Source organism: Acomys minous, assembly GCF_964271855.1.
Source record: "Acomys minous genome assembly, chromosome: 20".
In the NCBI taxonomy this organism is placed as follows: Eukaryota; Metazoa; Chordata; class Mammalia; order Rodentia; family Muridae; genus Acomys; species Acomys minous.
The window spans coordinates 17,362,910-17,373,486 of NC_140502.1; positions in this window are offsets into that span (position 1 = coordinate 17,362,910).

A 10,577-nucleotide genomic window follows, 5' to 3' on the forward strand; every position below is an offset into this window, starting at 1 on the left:
AACATGGTGAGTGAGGTCCTTCAAGGGGCTGGGAGTGTGGCTCAGTGGTAGAGCCCCTGCCTAGAACCCCCCAGGGAGGGGCTGGGGGCGTGGCTCAGTGGTAGAGCCCCTGCCTAGAACCCCCCAGGGAGGGGCTGGGGGCATGGTTCAGTGGTAGAGCCCCTGCCTAGAATCCCCCAGTGAGGGGCTGGGGTGTGGCTCAGTGGTAGAGCCCCTGCCTAGAATGCCCCAGTGAGGGGCTGGGGCGTGGCTCAGGGGTAGAGCCCCTGCCTAGAATCCCCCAGTGAGGGGCTGGGGGAGTGGTTCAGTGGTAGAGCCCCTGCCTAGAATCCCTCAGTGAGGGGCTGGGGGTATGGCTCAGTGGTAGAGCCCCTGCCTAGAATCCCCCAGTGAGGGGCTGGGAGTGTGGCTCAGTGGTAGAGCCCCTGCCTAGAATGCCCCAGTGAGGGGCTGGGGCGTGGCTCAGGGGTAGAGCCCCTGCCTAGAATCCCTCAGTGAGGGGCTGGGGGTATGGCTCAGTGGTAGAGCCCCTGCCTAGAATCCCCCAGTGAGGGGCTGGGAGTGTGGCTCAGTGGTAGAGCCCCTGCCTAGAATGCCCCAGTGAGGGGCTGGGGCGTGGCTCAGGGGTAGAGCCCCTGCCTAGAATCCCCCAGTGAGGGGCTGGGGCGTGGCTCAGTGGTAGAGCCCCTGCCTAGAATCCCCCAGTGAGGGGCTGGGAGTGTGGCTCAGTGGTAGATCCCCTGCCTAGAACCCCCCAGTGAGGGGCTGGGGTGTTGCTAAAAGGCAAAACACCTGCCTAGTATGCAAAAGGCTTCATCCCTAGCACCCCAAAACACAACTGATCTTCAACACCCCAGTTTGTCTTGCTGAGAGGCAATGCCACTGCTGCCAAGTCCCTTCTTCCTCTGATGTTCCCTCCTCTCACCATCCATACAGACAGATGCCCACCGGGGCTTCTTCTGCAAGGTGCACATTTGGGCTTTAGGACCTCACTGGGATCTGAGTCATGTGCCAACCAGCCGAACCGGAGGCTAGGGAAGAGAGTCTTAGGGGCTCTCTCTGGCGAGAACACTCCCCCCCCAAATCCCCAGGGCATTCTGAGTGTGTATGCAAAAGGCAGCGGGACACAGGACAAGTAGCTATGTGCCGTTGGTTCTGGATGAGACACAGGTCTGTAGAGACTCGAACAGGATCAGAACCCTTCTAACAGTCTGACCCCCACAGACCTCCCAGCTTAAAGAAGCACAGGCTTTCTTCAGAGTCTGATGCTGGATTAAATCATGAGGTTAGCTGGGTTGTACTCCCAGGGACTTGGCCAGATAATCTGTTTCCAAGTTTCCAAAAGCTTCCGTTTTCATCTTCTCTGGCACCATCCCTGTCTGCTTCATGGCATCTGCCAGTGTCAGCCAGTCTCCTTGTGACACCCTTTTAATTAAAAGGTCCCAGGGGCTGGAGAGATGGCTCAGTGGTTAAGAGCACTCACTGTCTGCTCCTCCAGAGGACCTGAGTTCAATTCCCAGCAACCACATGGTGGCTCACAACCATCTATAATGTAATCTGATGCCCTCTTCTGGCCTGCGGGTGTATATGCAGGCAGACACTGTATATATAATAATAAATAATTTTTTTCTTTAATCCCAGCACTCGGGAGGTAGAGGCAGGTAGTTCACTGTGAGTTCAAGGCCAGCCTGGCCTACAAAGTGAGTCCAGGACAGCCAAGGCTACACAGAGAAACCTTGTCTCAGAAAACCAAATAAATAAATAAGTAAACAGACAAACAAACAAAGAGACAGAGAAAGAAAGACATGGAGAAACTCTGTCTTGGAAAAAAAAAAAAGAAAAGAAAGAAAGAAAAAGAAAAGGTCCCTGGTGATGTCACAATATGACCCACCTGGGTGGTTAATATTTTCCCCTTGTCCCCCCAATTTTATATTGGACACAACTACAGATTCTTCTGGGGTCACGTTTGGCAACATTCCCAGGTTCTGAGGACTGTAAGAGTGGACATTTGGGGGGCCATTATTCAGCCTGCCACCGTCTCCACTGTGACTTAATGGAATGCATCTGTGGTCCTCTCTCCTGCCGTGCACCTGCAGAGCTCAGCCAAGCCAGACACCCCTCGTACAGCTGTTTCCTGCGATTGAAACATGTGCTAATGCATGGAGCCGGGCAGCTCATGAGACTCACGCGAGGGGCTGGGGAGCAGGTATAGCACTTGCAGAGAAACCAAGTTTGGCTCCCAGTACCTAGGTTGGAAGGCTGGCACCACCTGTAAATTCCAGCTCCGAGGGCACCTACCGCCCCCTTCTGGCCTCCACAGGCACCTACACTCAGATGCACATAGCCACACACAGACACAGACACACATAATTAAAAATACAATACAATTAAAAAAAAATCGTTGTCGTCGTCGTCGTGGTTGTTTTGAGACAGGGTTTCTCTGTGTAGCCCCGGCTGTCCTGGAACTCACTCTGTAGACCAGGCTGGCCTCAAACTCACAGAGATCCATCTACCTCTGTCTCCTGAGTGCTGGGATTAAAGGTATGCACCACCATCACCTAACAATAAAAACTAAAAATATAAAAAATAAAAAATAAAAGAGAGGGGGTGGGGGGCTCAGTGGTTAAAAGCACTTGCTGCTTTTGCAGTGGACTCAGGTTTGGTTCTGAGAACCAACATGGTGGCTCACAACAGTGTATAATTCCTGTTCCTGGGGATCTAGTGCCCTCTTCTGGCCTCCCTGGACACCAAAGTTTGCACGTGGCATACATAAGTACAGGAAAAAGACTCATAAAATTAAAATAAATAAATCTTATTTTAAAAAAAAAAACGAGCCGGGCGTGGTGGCGCACGCCTTTAATCCCAGCACTGGGGAGGCAGAGGCGGGGGGATCGCTGTGAGTTCGAGGCCAGCCTGGTCTACAAAGTGAGTCCAGGATAGCCAAGGCTAACACAGAGAGACCCTGTCTCGAAAAAACAAACAAACAAACAAACAAAAACAAAATCAAAAAAAGAAAAATAAATAAATAAATTTTAAAAAAACACGAAGGACTCACGAGACAAAAGGACCAGGAAGCTCCCCAGGCAGGTTCCTCCCCCTAGAACAGTTGCTGGTGAGAGATGGGACTCTTAAGTGAAGCTGCCTGCATGTCACACAAGGGACCCCAGGAATGCAGTTTTTGTGGGTCGCTACCAACTCTGGGGTGAGCTGTTTGGTGAGGTGGTTGTCTGAGACTGATCCACACTCCTGGGGTAACCCCCAAAACACACTGGCTTAGCTAGCTGCGTGTCGGTGGAATCTTTTCCTAGGGAAGGCAATGCCTGCTCTCCAGGGTGAAAAGAAATAGTCTGCCCAGGAAAAGTCCTGAAACACAACGTCCAACAGCCCCAGGAGTGAGCTAGGGTGTCTGGACCCCAGATTCCCATCATGCCTGGCCTCGAACTCACAGCGATCCACCTGCCTCTGCCTCCCAAGTGCTGGGAGTAAAGGCGTGCGCCACCACTACGCGCCTTCTTTCTTTCCGTTTTCATCATTACAAATCAAATGCCTTTATTCTTGCTCCTTCAGCAGCTTGTGAGAAATGGCAGTGACCTTCAGAACAGGCCTGGTGTGTTCAAACCATCGAGAAGGCAAAATTTCAATATACCTGATGATTATTTTCCCAAAGTGTAAAAGACGGTGGCGGACCGCACTGTGTGACCTACGGGACATCAGGGTCAGCGGCAGGCAAGGCTGCTCACCTGCTTTTCTTAGACAGCCCAGCACCACCTATGTAGGGGAGGCACCACACACAGTTGGCCACCTGCCCCTCATCAATCATCAATCAAAAAAAAAATGCCCCCTTGGGAGGCAGAGGCAGGTGGATCGCTGTGAGTTCGAGGCCAGCCTGGTCTACAAAGTGATTCCAGGACAGCCAGGGCTACACAGAGAAACCCTGTCTTGAAAAACAAAACAAAACAAAACAAAAACCAAAAATGCGCCCCCACACTTTCCTACAGGTTAACTTGGCTACTCAGTTGAGGCTCTAAAAATTGTTTAGCCAATGCTGCACGCTTTTCATCCTGGCTCCCCAGAGACAGAGGCAGGTGGATCTCTGTGAGTTCAAAGGCCAGCCTGATCTACAGAGCAACTTTCAGGACAGCCAGGGCTACGTAGTGAGACCCTGCCTCAAACAAACAAACAAACAAAAACAACAAACAAACAAAACCAAGAAAAAAATGTTACAGGATATTTAACCACACTGTGAACCCCGAGATCGTGTTGTTTACTGGAATAACCTGTTTCTAGCTGTGATGTGGCTCAGCCCTCGCACACACCTTTCATCCTAGAGCTTTCTGCTTGACTATTGTAAACAGGATTAAATAAAGTTAACCCTAGATCAAGACGCAGAGCAAGGAATCAGTTGACAGGGAGTGAACACAGGGGGGGGAAAACCCCAAAGAGTAAGAGGCAGTTGGGGGGAAATATAGGGAGATGCACAGGAAGTAGAAGTGAGAAACATTCAGTTTGAGGGGTTTTTAGAAAGAAGTTCTCATTTCCTTTTGGGACATCAACTGAGGAGGGAGGGCCAGCTGGGTGCTTTCTCTGCCTCGGCCTGGCAGGCTTTCATCCTGGCATCTGACACCCCAGTCTTTATTATTAAAATTGAACCTTTGAGATTTTGTTAAAAACAACACACACACACACACACACACACACACACACACACGGTTCAGATTTATTTGTTTTATTTTTGTATATGTATGGATGTGTGTAAATGTTAATTTTTAACTCTTTTTAAAAAGATTTTGTTTATTTATTATGTATTATTTATTTATTATGTATATAGTGTTCTGCCTGCCTGCATGCCTTCAGGCCAGAAGAGGGCATCAGATCACATTATAGATGGTTGTGAGCCACCATGTGGTTGCTGGGAACTGAACTCAGGACCTTTGGAAGAACAGTGGAACGGTCAGTGCTCTTAACCTCTGAGCCATCTCTCCAGCCCTTTGACTCTGTTTTATTTGGGGTTCCTTAATACCTCTACCTCCCTTCCAACCTCCCCGCTCCCCTACCGTAGGCAGGAGAGAAAGAAGGTTGGAAGGGACGGGGGGATGTAGGCTGGGTAGGTTTGTCAGGTTCTTTGGAAAATACCCATCTCCGTCGTCAGGATATCCAGCAGTCCAGCAACAGCCAACGGCAAACACAGGAAGATGAACAAGCAGCCTTCTTCGTCCTCTGCCCATCTCCTTGAAGCCTCTTTCTCTCTCTCTCTCAGAGCATCCCTGGAAGCATCCTCTCTCAAAGCGTCTTCTCCCTCTCTCTCTCTCTCTCTCTCTCTCTCTCTCTCTCTCTCTCTCTCTCTCTCTCTCTCTCTCTCGTCTCTGGCATTTAAACCCTCTTAGAGTCCTCAGAATTAAACTGTCTGCACCTGGAAATAGACCACACCCCTCGCAAGACAAATTATCTGTGATGGATAAACTGGTGGAATTAAAAGAAAAATGTAACATAACTGAGTTGGGTTGTTTGGTTGGTTGGTTGGTTGGTTGGTTTTTGTTTGGGGGAGGTTGTTTTGTTTTGTTTTTGTGATAAGCTTTCTCTGTGTAGCCTTGGCTGTCCTGGACTCACTTTGCAGACCAGGCTGGCCTTGAACTCTCAGAGATCTGCCTGCCTCTGCCTGCCAGAGTGCTGGGATTACAGGTGTGCGCCACTGTGCCCGGCCGTAACTGAGTTTTTAAAGAAACCAACATTTCCACTACATGTCCCGCTTTTGTTTAAAAAATGGCCTTTTCTCTAACATTAATAAACTATATACAATAAGAATAATTGTGAGAATTACCAGATAAGAAGTGTATTTACAGTGTCCAGTCCATTTGTATTTGGCAACCTTGGAGAAATATTCCACTATCCTATCTTGGTGAGTCCAAAGTTTTATAGCTAAATCACTTTCTTGTAACTTGCATTTATCAACCTAGAAACATCTTTTTAGACCTGAAAATTTGTCTTAGTTCTTAAATAACTAAGTTTAATTGCAGTAAGACTATGAATATCTAGTCTTCAATCCCATCAGAGACTTTTTAAAAATATATTTTATTTAATCTTTAATTTATGTACATTGGTGTGAGGGTGTAAGATCTTAGAGTTACAGTTGTGAGCTGCCATGTGGGTGCTGGGAATTGAACCTGGGTCCTTTGGAAAAGCAGGCATTGCTCTTAACCACTAAGCCATCTCTCCAGCGCCCCCATCAGAGACTTTATTTGTTTTGGTTTGTTTTGGTTTAGTTTGGTTTTTAGACACAGGATTTCTCTATGTAGCGTTGGCTGTCCTAGACTTGCTTTGTAGACCAGGCTGTCCTCAAACTCACAGCGATCCCCCTGCCTCTGCCTCTGCCTCTGCCTCTGCCTCTGCCTCTGCCTCCCAAGTGCTGGGATTAAAGGCATGCGCCACCATGCCCAGCCCATCAGAGACTTTACAAGGAAATAATATTAGGCAAGTATGCAGGAAGCGTAGAGCAAGCAGCTCCAGCATCATAGAAATAACTGAGAGAGCTGACTGCCTGGGCAGTCACCAAGCATTTCTGTGTCATTGGGCTTCTGGCCTCAGAATATCTGACAGACTTTCCTCTGAAGCAGGAACTTTGAAGGACCAGTCTACTTAATCTCTGCAAAGTTGTACAGTCGATTTCTCAATGTCCTGCTTGGTCACAGTTTGGACTGCTATCAGCAGGGGAGAGAAGGACAATTCTTTCTCTAGTGGCTATCTTGCCCCACTTGGTTTGTTGTTGTTGTTTGTTTTTTGTTTTGTTTTGTTGTTTTGTTTTTATGACCGTCATCATCTTTGAAGTAGGTTTGTCTCTCTGACAGAAAAGCCTTGTATTATAAAAACATCTTTAAATGCCATATTTTTGTAGATCACTGAAGTACATCTCAGCATATCTAAATGGACAAGCATTACTTGTTTCTAGCCATGTACCATCTGCTTAACCTTGAAAACATATGCAAGAGACTAAATGAAGCTTATTTCTGTAATTAACTAAACTAGTATACAACAAGACTACAGTAAGATGATTTATAGGTGGCTAACTACCTACTTGCATCTCTTAATTATCCCAAACAGTTTACAATAGTTTTCATAAAGCGATAACTTTACATAACATTTTCAGATGAGTTGCATATGTACAATACATTAAGCAAAAGCTGACCAAAATAACCTTAGATTCCTATCAGTATATAGTAACTGAGTTGCATATGTCTGTGGCCAGAGCCAAAGCCACACCGCCTTCAGCAGGGTGCAAGAGATCAGCAATACTTAGTTTTGGTTTCCCTGCCTGCTTGTTTTTACCCTCCTGGCTATCCAAAGGAAAACAGCTCATTTTTTGTTGTTGTTGTTGTTGTTTTGTTTTGTTTTTTGCTGCAAGGCCTCCAGATAACAGGCCCCTCAGTTTCATTTCCTGATGGCAAGAGGTTACCTTGTATGTCCTTCTTGGACCTGCAGACCTTAGTCAAATGATCTCTTTTACCACAGGGTCTACAAACTCCAGGAAGCCTGGACATTTCATTGCAACCAGACACTGCTTGTTCCTGCCTGTGAGAGCGCTGTATTCTCCAAAGTTAATGCACCTGCCATTTTGTACTCTGAAGCTTTTAACCTTATAATGTCTTTTTTAAGTGACCAAATTCACTACAATTAAAGCACCAGATATAAACAGATACTGGGGTGCTGGGGATCCGAACCCAGATCTTCCCGCTTCATGGCAAGTACATCATTGACGTAGTTTCTTCAGTCGCTCTCTCTTCAGGCCTTCAACTTCTTGGACACAGCCCAATCTGTTTTGACTGATGAGCATTTCCCCAGCATCCTCGAGGCTGGCATTTAGCCACCGGCCGGGTACCCATGCCTTGCTGAGTAGGCAGCTACAAGGAGCCATCACAGGATGGGTGCCTTGCCTCCTGTCTCCTCTGCCCTCCCAATTGTGCCTGGTCACTGGCATCAGCTGAGCTCCCCACAAGCCAGGCGGAGACAAGAACAGAGGCGAATGGGAGCTGACAGGAATGTTAGGGGAGCCAGAGGGGGGTGTTCGAGATCATGGTAATGAGCTAGAGCCCTCTTGGGGGAGTGTGTGGGAATCTTCTTCGAGTTCCCCAGCAGAGGATGAAGACATTGAGGTGTCACAGGGCACCTCCTTGGGGGCAGTGACAGGGGTGATGCTTCAGGACAGTGTCCCCCTGGGGTCCATGAGCTCACGAGGGGCCTCTGTCATGGCTGCCTTGCAGAAGTGGGGGAGGGGCGACTTCCCCCATCCTTTCAGCAAGAGACCTTATGGGTGTGAGGAAGACAAGGCACTACTCTCAGAGGGTAAGACACTCCCATGGCGACACCCAGCCTACGGCTTCTGGTCTCTCTAAGGCGCCTCCTCAATCCTTTGAGGAATGAAGTCAGACCCTAGGGAGAACTTCGGAGAAGATAGGAGGAACAGGATACAGGTTGCCAGCTTCAGGGTGCTTCAGTCCTCAGGTGGTCCCCAAGGTGCCCCGTGCGTGTGTTATCCTGGCCCCATCTCCCTCTCTCTTCCCCCTTCCCTGCTCCCTTTTCCCCCCTCTGTGACCCCCTGGGGAGTGGAGGAAAGCGGAGGATAACAGATGGAACCCGAAGAGGAGGGGTGTGGGCAGCAGAGTGATGAGACACAGAAAGAGAGGGGACCAAGACGGGGCCAGGAAGGTCGCAGGGACACAGAGAAGAAAAGGAGGAGGAAGAAGAGTGAAGGAAGAGAAAGTAAAGTAGGAAGAGGAAGAGGAGGGGGAACAGGGAAGGGGGGAAGGGGGAAGGGCAGAAGAGACCAGAGATATTCAGCCAGGAGAAGGGAGAGGTCACAGCTGGCAGAGGGCAGAGACTGAGAAGGAAAAGAAAGGGCTAGGGAAAAAAAAATAGAAAAGAGGTGGGGGTGGGTGATGGTAGGGGCCTGGAGCAGACAACGGTGGCCTCCTGTGACACCCCCCACCCCCCGCTCCCCGGGGTCAGGCAGTGCTCCCCCCACCCCCACCCCCGGGGTCAGGCAGTGCTCCCCCCACCCCCCGCTCCCCGGGGTCAGGCAGTGCTCCCCCCACCCCCGCTCCCCGGGGTCAGGCAGTGCTCCCTGGGACTGCAAAGCCATGGCTAATGGAATGATTGCTTGGTGGGGCGGGAGGGGAGAGCAGCAGGCTGCAGGTGACAAACGAGCTTTGCCCCAGTCACCCACCCGCGGCTGTGATGGATGGCCAGGCCGGCAATGAGGAGGGCTCCTGAGGTAAATGGTTCCTTCTGCTGCAGCCGGGCCAGACAGGGAGGACCCAGGAGTGTGGAAAGAATCAGACAGGCAGATGGCGGGTCTCAGAGATAAGAGTAACAGGAGGAGAGAGAGAAAGAGAGAGAGAAAGACAGACAGACAGACAGACAGACAGACAGAGGGCTGGAATCTCTTGAGGACCTTGGGGGTATGGCTGCTCCATAGTCATAGTCGCCATGGTTTGAGCCCAGGTAGGAGAGTCCTGCCCTGGAGGCTGGGAAGACTTGGGAATATATATATATATATATATATATATATATATATATATATATATATATATTTTTTTTTTTTTTTTTTTCCCGGTGAGGGCTGGTAATGGATGTAGTCTGGAGCCTTCCCCCAATTGAAGTAGAGTCACACAGGAGCAGTCCCAAGCAGCCACACAAGAAGAGCCCAACACAGTCCCCAAGCCCCATCCAGAGGCATGCACAGTGGCCCAGACCCCACCCTCCCAGAGGGGACACCAGCTAGCAAGCCCTGGCTACCACAGCCCCTCCCGTCCCAGAGAAAGGCTCCCGCCATCATATTAGACAAACCGAGAGCGTGTGAGCCCTGCTGGCCTCTTTCCTGTAGCCACCTGCCTCGCCCATCAATTTCTCTCTGAGACACTCTCATTTTTTTCTTTTCCTGACACCAAGTCCCTTTCATTAATTAAAAAGATTTATGGCCCTGAGCTCCAGCCCCTGGTTTTTGCTTAGATCCTTCAGCGCTCAGGGTAACAGCAGCCGTCTCTGGAGTCTCTGTGGGCACACACAGACACACACACCCCCTCTTATTTCTGTCACCCACCCACGCCCTGCTATCCTCTGTGCACTCCCTTCTTTCCCATCCACTTTAGACAGAATGAGGCTGCACCTCGGCTCAGTCTCAGCTTCTGAACCAGGCACCGCAATGCATGCTGGTCATCTAGCACTGGGGAGGCTGAGGCAGGAAAGCCATGCACCACAGAGAGAGAGAGAGAGAGTTCGTTAGCCAGGGTCACATGAGACCCTCTCATGCCCCCACCCAAAAATCTGGTCCCATGAGGGCAAAGGTGATTCCCCCAAGACACAGATCAAGACTGTGGCCCCAGGTTGCTGGGTCCCACCCCTCCATGAATCTCCACTGAGGGGACTGGGGGAGGGAAGAGCAGACAGGAGATCTTTACACATGTAATTGAAAGTTATTTAAATTAATTTTCTACATCACAATATCTATGATGCGGTGTGTGTGGGGGGGGGGGAGAGATAGGGATGTGTAACCAGACCCCTGTCCTCTCCACGAGCAGTGAAGTGGG